The following is a 10,553-nucleotide window of genomic DNA, read 5'->3' as shown; positions in this document are numbered from 1 at the left end:
AAAACATTCTCTTTTAGATCTCCATTCAAGAATGCAGTTTTTACATCCATTTGATGGACTTTCCAACCGTTCTGAGCAGCTAGTGCAAAGAGTGTCCAGATGGTGGCCCATTTTGCTGTGGGGGCAAAAGTTTCCTCATAATCGACCCCTTCCTTCTGTGCAAAACCTTTTTCCACAAGCCTAGCTTTGTGCTTGTCAAGTGAGCCATCAGCTTTGTATTTGTTCTTGTAGACCCACTTGCAGCCAATTGGTTTGGTTCCAAATGGAGGATCAACCAGCTTCCAAGTGCCATTCTTTATGAGGGCATCATACTCCTTTTGCATCGATTCTTTCCATTCATCATGAGAAGTAGCTTCTTTGAAGGAAGTTGGTTCAAAATCTGTAGACAAGTTCAATTCACAATCATAAGTAACATCCATATCAACAGGTGAATTAGAGTCATCTACATCACCTCCATTTTGTCAGTTTGAATTTCTGGTTCCTGTTTTTCCAATTTCATCAGGATGAACACTTTCAAGTGTCTTTGTCAGCCACTTTGGGGGACCTTTCTGAGATGGTCCAGGCTGCTCTGTTGATTGAGTTGGGACTGAATCAAGATTGAGTCTCCCAATTCTATCAATTACATCACTTAAAGCATCATCCGTTGTTGGAGTTTCATGCAGGGGAGATTGTTCTTCAGAAGAAGATTCCACATGTTGTTCTAGTATAGGAATCCCCCCTTCAAGATGTGGAATCTGATTATCAAATTCTTGAAATGATTTTGTTTTTGCGAATCTATCCAAGCGATCAAGTTGCCGCTCAACAACATTGTCAGATTTGGATGATTCAAGAAAAATGACATCTCTAGATACAACAAACTTTTTATTTACTTCATCATAGAGGCGGTATGCTTTAGATGTGTTTGAATACCCCAGGAAGATACACTTACGACTTCTAGCACCAAGTTTGTTTCTATGTACCTTTGGTATTAAAGCATAACAGGTGGAACCAAAGATCCTGAGATGTTTTACCGAAGGAACATGTCCATACCACAATTCATAAGGAGTCTTGTTTCTTATAGCACTAGATGGACATCTATTCTTTATATATGCAGCACATAGAACAACATCAGCCCAAAACATTATCTTTACATTTTTGAAGAAAAGCATGGATCGTACCATATTCAAGATTGTTCTATTCATTCTTTCTGCTACACCATTCTGTTGGGGATTATAAGGTACAGTTGTTTGATGTTTGATTCCATGTTGGCGAAGATAGTTGTCAAATTCATTTGATGTATATTCTTTTCCATTATCAGTGCGAATAGACCCAATATGAGATTGTGCATCATTTTCAATCCATTTATGAAAATTCTTGAATGTTTGAAAAGCAACAAATTTGTTCTTCAATAAATAAACCCAACACATTCTGGTGTAATCATCAATAAATGTCATGATATATTTATTTCCATTTGCAGAAGGGACATGCATTGGACCACATAAATCTGAATGAATGAGTTCAAGCTTCCTATGTGCTCTTGAATGTGAATCATGAAAAGATTGTTTGCTATGCTTTCCTAGAATGCAAGCATCACATTGCTTATGTTTTCTAGGAATTGTAGGCAAACCAGCAACACCATTTTTCTTCAATAAGCAGAGACTGTCATAGTTTAAATGTCCAAATCTAGCATGCCATAATAAACTTGATGGAAGTGTACCTTCTTCATGATGAGAAATATATGAGAAATGTTGTGCATGAGCAGAGGTTCCTTGCAGTTTGAGAAGTCTTTCTTCTTCTATTCCCCTCATGACAAGTGAGTGGTCAGATGCTTTTCTTACCTCAAGCTTGCCATCAAACATATGAATGGAGTGACCTTGCTGACGGATGTGGACCAAGGACAGCAAGTTTCTCTTGAGCTGTGGGAGATATAGAACATGATCCAGAAGAAAGTCTGGAAGACCAGGCAGTTTAAGCCTGATTGTGCCAAGCCCTGATGGCTTGATTTTTGACTGATCTGCAAAGTATACTGCTCCATCAACATTGCCAGTGAAATCTTCAAAAAAATCTTTCCTATGAGTCATATGACAGGTTGCTCCTGAATCAAGCAACCAATCATTTTTCGAAGAAGCAAGTGAAGCATTAAACAAATCTTCATTTACTCCAATGTTGCATTGTGCCTCAATATAGTGAGCGGATTCAGGTGCTTTACCTTTGTCTGTATCATCAGTTTTACCTTTCTGCTCAATTTTGTCCCATGGTAGCTTGCATGTAGAAGCATCATGTGATCCATTTCGTTTGCAGCGAATGCAATGCAGATCTGCCTTTTATCCTTGAGAATGTCTGCCCCCCCTGCCTCTGAAATATCTTCCTCTTCCTCTTCGTCCACCTCTTCCTCTTGTAGAATCTTGAGCAGGATGCTTTTCTTTATGAGCAAGGCAAACAGTCTCTTCAGAAGATTCAGGGTCTGTCTTCTTTCCAAAGGCTTTCTCTCTTTCAGCAAACTTTTTCACAAGAGAATCAAAGGTTATATCTTTAAGATTTCCATTTGCTTGTAAAGACTCAAGATAATTGGAGTAAGTAGGATAGAGTGCCTTGAGAAAAGCAATAAGAGGGATATCCAGCTCAACCTTAGTGGATTTGATATCATGCATTATGGATTTTACTTCAGATGCAAGAGCAAGAGGATCATTATTTTTCAGTTCAAGAGTGAAGAGTTTAATCATGAGCTGAACAAATTCAAGTGCAGAATGTGAGTCATAAAGTTATTTCAGCTTTTGTAAAGCTTCAAAGGCAGTTGAATATGATGAAATATGGCGACTTACTTCTTCATTTACAGATGATGCGATTAATGCATAGGCTTTGTTGTTCTTGTTTTCCCAAATGACGAGCTCTTTGTCTGATGTAGGCTGCACTGGGTCATTGTCTCCTTCTCCGACACACACTCCTTTCCACAACTCATTGAAGATGAGAGTGTGTTTTATCATCCTGGACCATTCAGGATAGTTCTCCTTGCCAGTGAGAACTATCCCTACCATAGAGATGATTGAATGCATTCTGTAAAAAATACTTCTGCTGATAAAAAAAAAACTTCCTCACTTCAATATCACTTTAATGCTTTAACTTTTCAAAGCAGCATTACCATTCAAATGATAAAAAAAAAACTGTGCAATATTACAACTGCTTTGAATGAACAAAACTGTGCAATATCATAGGCATTCAAATCAAAGGCTGATGATTTTAAATCCTTTCATCAGCACTTCTCAGAAACTTGTGCAGACTCAACCAGAATGAGAACTAACATTCGATGGCCAAAGAAAAACAGGCCCATAATCATAAATCCATGGCGGAAGAGATCCTGGGACCTGTGGCGAATCACACAGTTAATTCACTCCGGGATCAATGCTTCTTCTTGCATTCGGCGGCCGACATTCTCTTGTGACAATGCACACAAAGTTGGGAGGGAGAAGCGTAGCTGACACGCAGGTTAAACAGTCACGCAAATAATAGGCCAGAAATGATAAATCGTGTTGTCATAAACTAGCATTACAAGAGACTGTAAATTGCTTTATCAATTCCTTCCTGACCCTAACTTCGAACGTTTATCGCATTTTGCAATATTTAAACTTCACATGGAGATTCTACCACCTTACTGTAATCACTTTGCCCACGGTTTCTAGAGCCTTTCACGCAGACAAAGAAGTAAGCAATGACGCAGGGTATGAGAGCATAAGCCACATCTCCGCTCTCTATTCTTGAACCAGCCATCCTACATAAGCTCTATGTCATACATTAATGCTACGGTCAATCCCAATATAAATTTTTCGTCATACCCATTGCTTCAGGCAACTGCAAGTTTGCTACAGTCAATCCCAGCGTTCAATGGTATTCACACAAGGATTGAACCTGGAATAGCAACCGGAGGATGAGCAATAGGTTGTATGTCTTAGTCTGCGTGGATTCCTATACAGACAAGCACAAAAAAAACGGAGGATGAGCAATGGCTCTCGGGCTCAGAAGATGAGCAATGGCTCTCGGGCTCAGAAAATGAGCAATGGTTCTCGGGCTCAGAAAATGAGTAATGGCTCTTGGGCTAGGGCGCGAATACTGTGATGGTTTGGGGTCTCACTCCTTCTTGTAACTCGATGAACGTCTCGTCCTTGACATTTCCAGCTCTGGACGGTGATGTTCTGGCGGATCCCAATCTTTCACACAGGTTTAATGCATATACAGTAAACGGTAAAAACAAAGAGATCAATGCTAAAGCATTGATATTCGATGGGTATGCAAAGCGTTATCACGCAGAGGGCATTAAAGTCGTTTAGGCAGAAGAAATCAGCCTGTGCAGGAGCATGGAATCTTTATGCGTGCAAAGAGTCAAACGTACAGGCCAGACAAACGTTCAGGCCAGGCAGATGTGTTATGGCAGAGTATGGAACAAAGGAGTTACAAGGCACACCAGAAAAAAAAGGAATCTGGGACCTGTGCTCTGATACCATGTCAGGCCAGGGTGACTCCAGACTTGGCAGAAAAAACTGATTGATTTATTTCATTAGGTAACTATTGTTTATATACAGGAATGTGACTGATCAGTTCATCTACTTGATGACTGTTCACATTCCGGGTACACCCAATCGCTGAGAATTAGGTGTCAAAAAAAACCTTAAGGTCAGACAAGAAGGATTCCAAAATATATTTCTTGTGATTTCTAACATTTTTCCTCACATTGGAAAATGAACTAAAAAAAATTTATTTCAGAAAATAAGTTTCTTAAAACCCATGAAATATGAGATGCATTATATAGGAGAATCATGCACACATCCTATGATGAATGATATGATTTGAATCTTTGAAAATTCAAAGTTTATATGTTGAGGCTCCAAAGATGCTTAAAAGGAATCAACATTTGTTGTCATGAAGTTCGTTTTACACCAAGGGAAGATGACGCCTTTGTAGAAATCTTGTTTGCAGTAGAAAATAGTTTGATATATTCTTTGGAATTAAAGTTTGAAGTCATCTTATGGGAGATGTATGTGTTTAGGCTTCCTATGTTAAAAGGCTTGAGTTAAATATTTGAATTGGCAATGTTGAAGAACTAATCAAGTTAGAACATTGAAGATAACGTGAAACTCTAAATGATGGAGCTTACTCCTTGCACATTAATTTTTTGAAGAAACCTACCTACTTGGATTAGAATGATCATTCACTGATCAATGACCAAAATCACATTTTGAATCTAGGGTTTGTAAGCAAACACAAGGCTTGAAGGAGAAGAGCCCTAACTTTAGCTAAAGGAATGACATCATGATGATGATGTGGATGAAGATAATAAAGTTGCAAGAAGTCTATAGACCAAGAGGGACCTGCATTTCTTCTCAAAGATAATTATTTTTGTTTCTCTTTTATTTGATTGTTACTACTACCGGTGTTTTCTACTATTAGTTAGTCTTTAGTTTTTAAGTTCTTTTCTTGTTTGTAATTATTATTCCATGGTCTCCCTGTAAGGTTTGTAAGTACATAATGAAGGCTACCAAAGCTTTGACAGCAGATGGAAGAAAAAAGAAAATTTGTGACAAAGAGATTTTTTTTATGAGAGATATTGTACTAGACGATACATGGACTCAGAGGGAACATAATTCCTTGATCTATGCCAGGACAAAGTATGATTGGATGAAAATAAGTACAAAGCAAAGGATTACCTCATTAAGAGGAAAGTAGACTATGAAGGGACATCTTCTTAGGAACACTTCTATTGAAATTTATTTATGATGGATGTAGAGATCATCTTCCTTGGAGAAGTGTTAATAAGAGGTACCTCTAGCTGGTGAGGTACATGAAGAAGTCCTATACCTATAAGTAGAAGAAAGGATTTGTACAAACTCCTCTTGGATTAATGGATCAAGGTTTATCCTATATTTTTTTTTTCTAATGAAAGCATAAGAGCTTATGTGTTAGAGGGAGTTTCATTGACCAGAAGATTTTCTCTAGAGGGAGAAATCAAGGCTTCTATAGGAACCCTTGTTTCTGGTTTCAAAGGGAGTTGACCTCAAAATTCAAGATGAAGGATCTTGACTTGATAGATGATAGCATAAGTGGTAGAGGGAGCAAATAAGGATTAATATGGCAGGATTTGTTTAAGAAATAATACTCTGTTAGTGTAACCGATGTAACCAAGATAAAGGATCAAAACAACTGAGTGTATGTTTGAGCCAATAAATCTAGCTCAACATGTACAACTGGTAATGGCATAGTCAAATATTATCAAACAAATAAATAAAACTTTAGGGAAAGGAGTGTTTAAAACAAAGAGTTTATATATCACTTCTGATTTGGCTCTGATATTGTGGATGAGCAGGGAGTAGACATCTGTCACACTCAAGGGACAATTATGTTGTAGTTATGAAGCAATATGACTACAAATTGTAGAATTTTTTTGATCAGGTGCATATGACAACTTGATGAAAGGTTAAGTCACCTTGAGATCTAGTACCACTACATCCATGACATGGTACAAAGGAGAACAATAAGGCTCGATTACATTTCTATTGATGAGCAGACAATTAATATTCTGATGAATTTGTTGCCTGGAGAGAAGTTCATATAGGTCAAATACTAGCCAAGGCTTGTGGAGATTATCCATCTCATTAAGAGGGACTGTTGATGAAGAAAAAAACATGGATGGACATTCTCCAAATTGGGAGAACAGTCTGAGAGGCCTAGAGCACTCCCCAAATAGGGTTGAGTGAGTGTCTCAAGGTGAGGAGACCGGATTACTCCACATAAAGGGTTGAGTAAGGTCTAGTCATGATCACTCCCTAGGAAAGAGTTGAGTGAGGTGTGTTAGCATCTAGACTTGATCACTTCCTAAGAGACGGTTGAGTGAGGTCTGTTAGAATTGAGACTTGATCACTCCCCAAGGAAGGGTTGAGTGAGGTATTTCAGCATCAAGGCCCAGAGTTCTCCCTAGGAGGGGTGAGGAAGTGTTCACTAGGAGGGTTGAGTGAGTACTCCCTAAGAGGGTTGAGTTTAAACATTTTGGCCTAGTGAGATGAAATAGGATTTGAGGAACAATCACTCTAGAGGAGTGAGTCCTAATATGTTGATGATAAGATATGGGTTAGGTACTAACCACGATATGGCTATGAGTTGATGTTAATGGTAGATAATAATGTTAATGATGGTGATGTGGAGAATCACTCTATGAGTAAGAGGGAGCATTGATGTGACGACAAAATGGGAATGGCTCAGACTGTTGGTAACAACAAGAGCATGGCCCAAACTATTGGTCCTTGAGGCTCGAAAATTCTAGAGAGAATGATCCCCGAGGCTCGAACATTCAATGGAGTGGTTGCTGCTTCAACATCATGGCCTAGGATGAGGCTTTGGATTTGGGACATGGGTTTCCCTAGGGTTTGACCATGAGTAATGACAACCCCAAACCAATCATAGTACCATGAAGTGAGGCACCCACCAGATCATGGTGAGTATTTGATTGAGTACCATTAGTTAGGAATGCTAACCTGTGTTGTGTTCTAACTAGATGATGATGATGATATATAAATTGAACCTTTCCTTAGAAGAGATCACGTATATAGAGAACATTTGGATAATCATTATGAATACCTCCCTAGCTAAGAGGGAGTGGTGAATTTTTGTAGCTATGGTAAGTCTTCATAATATTTCATTTGTATATGAATTATATTTGTAAGATAAAATTTATTTGAGGCATGTTATTCATGCTTGAAAGAAAAAGAGAAATATCCATTTTGTATTAAAAAAAGAAAAAAAAGAAATTTTGAATTTGTATTTGAAACCACAAGTGACAAAGTCAGCCCTCCAAGATCAAGTCGGCCTACCCATCAGGCACACCCATTTGCATGAGAGAAAAGACTATAAATAGATTCTATCCTTTGAGGACACACTTCAATCACACATTATATTTTTTCAAGCGAAGGAAATAAGGAGCATAAGGATGAAAATAAGGAGTATATTTGCTCGTTCTAGCAATAAAAGAAGGTCAAATCTTGCGCAAGTCTTCTGAGGAATAGTCCAAAGCTTTTGTGGAATAATGCAATGTATGAGGCTATATCTCTGTGGAATGTGCGAAAATTTGAGGCACACTACTTTTTTCATCACCCATTCTTATAAAATTCCAAAATATTATATTAAATGTTAACTATGGATTTTTGGTCACCCTTCAACTTGAGGGTCATTGTTTGCTTTATTATTAGGTATTTTTGTCCTTTTATTAGAGAGGCATTTAATGTGGATTGGATCCCTCTTTCCTAGTCCCTTTTTACTTGAACATCCTTATTTGTTTCTCTCTCTACTATCCTTCCTGTTTTCATTTGCTCTACTTCTTTCTTTAGTTCCACATTGATTTCTCATCTACTAAGTTATAAAATCACTCTTTTATCCTCCCTCCTTGAGGGGAAAGAAGAGGCTCCCTCTTCAACCAAGATATCCTCAACTCTAGCATTTTTTGTAAGTCCTCAATTCCAAATTTCCTTACTTATGGTTTCGAATCATGAGCCATTTACTTGAAAATGGGTGTCCACTCATGTGCTTGTTACTTTCTCTATGACCATGTACCTATTGTGGCTCCTATAATTTGATTGATCCTTTCCACTAGCTAAGGATTGAGCCTTAGAGGCATGCTAAGAGGGGATGATGCTATAGGATTGATAACACCCTACCCTCTTTGGGTTTGGGGGAGAGAAGGGGAAGGGGCACGATTTATTTTGACCTCTTTTCTATTGGGGGCTTACCATTGGTCACCTTCCTATTGAGACTTAGGAGGATCTTAAGTGTTTAGGCAATTTCTTATATTGTGTCCATATTTATGACATTGTTTGCATTTGAAAGGGATCTCATCATAGTCAACTCGCTGCAAAAATGTCTCCTTATTTAAAATTGATCAGACATCATTTTAGGATTAAGATATGAGGTCCACTTATCCATATATAAACCTTGTGATTCTATGAAATAAGGACCACTCCTAAAAATAAAATTACAATCAAATTTTTACATAAATGACAAAACCATTACCATAAAAAAAAAAAAAAAAAAGCATATTCTTAATAATACTAAAGAACATTCACATTTAATTTAATTTATTTAATTTATATGACTACATTATTTTATAATTAAAATAAAACTTGCATTCCAAAATAGACACCGTCTAATTATATCACATGTGATTTAGCGAAATTTTAATTTTGATGATTATAGAATGAAACCGACGATACAGTATCATTATTGATTTTATAATTTACAGGATTTATTCCCTAGCCCTTCAGCTCCGATTCTAAACCTGTTAATAGCTCCTCAGTTTAATTCTAAACATTTGCTAGTGTAGAATCAGGACAGAATCCTAGAAACACCCAGTTAAGATGGAAAATATAAGAAGCTATTTTCAATATATTCTGGGAGGGAAACCTTCCTGTAATATTATGGAGGCATCACCTTTTCCTGTACTGATCGAGAATATGGTTCCTGTAATATCGTGGAGGCACACCTTTTCCTGTACTGATTGAGAATATGGTACATGTGTTCAAAGGTGGCATTTAGGTCTGTGACAGACTTTGCTCCTGTAATAACAACTTTTCCAGAAAGAAAAACAAGCACTGCCATTCTGCTGGGCTCACTTATCCGATATATCAACCCTGGAAATACCTCTGGTTCGTATGTGATTCTGTCTCTGTGATCTCTGGCTACACACAGCTTTTCTGGGGAATACTCGAACTCAAATCTAGCAGTCCCCACTATATTCTGCACCTTGAAACCCTGAAGTTTGATGGGGTACTTTTGCTTCTGAATCATCCGGCCAACGCGGTGGGCAACTTTGAGTGAGTCTTCTTTGGACTTGGCTCCCGTCACTATCATCTTTCCCGATGCAAACACCAGGACTGTGGAACGTGGATCCTTTGTTCTCATAATCAGTGCATGGAATCGTCTGGGATTGTACTCACAGTTCCAGAAGGATCGAGCTAGTTTCTCAATATCTACCCTGCACCCTAGATAAGCCGAGGATACCATATTTGCAACGCCTGCATTTACAAAGCCACAAGGGTTCAGCTCTGGATGAAATGCTATTTTCGGCCGCTTAGCCGCGGGGTCATTTTGGTCAGCATCTTTTTGGGCGCAGCTTCTTTTGGGCATGGTTATTCACTAAAACAATGTATGTATAGCAAATAATAGTTGTAACAGAAATTTCGAGAAACCGCAGAACAGTGGCCTTGTTGCTGCTCACAGATTCGCTAATGGCGACTGCTTCTGCGTGAATGAGTGAAAGATATTGGAAAATTGATGCATGAATCGTGGGGATATATATATATAGAGGGGTATGCGAACACTGAAAGATTTAAGAGGGTCGGCTCCCGATTGCCCAGCCAAATAGACGTTGCGAGGACTCTGATTTATTTATGGGGAAGACTCTATAGGGTTGACCAGTTTGAGAAATATAATTGTTTAATATGAGAATTTTGTGGGGAAGGGTTCGTCAATTTGAGAAATATAATTGTTTAATATGAGAATTGTGTGTTGTTTTACATAGATTTGGTTGTGATTTTATAGTT

At 38.1% G+C, this 10,553-nt stretch overlaps 1 pseudogene; it reads right to left on the bottom strand.

The window, feature by feature from the left end:
• Window positions 1-9,426: 9,426 nt before the first annotated feature.
• On the bottom strand, window positions 9,427-10,137 carry LOC149214859 (TATA-box-binding protein pseudogene; annotated as a pseudogene).
• Window positions 10,138-10,553: the final 416 nt, after the last annotated feature.

This window comes from Pinus tabuliformis, chromosome 1_1 (genome assembly GCF_031772625.1).
Source record: "Pinus tabuliformis cultivar Carrire ecotype Pingquan chromosome 1_1, CPIR1, whole genome shotgun sequence".
Taxonomy (NCBI): domain Eukaryota; kingdom Viridiplantae; phylum Streptophyta; class Pinopsida; order Pinales; family Pinaceae; genus Pinus; species Pinus tabuliformis.
This window is presented reverse-complemented; position numbering and strand designations above follow the sequence as displayed.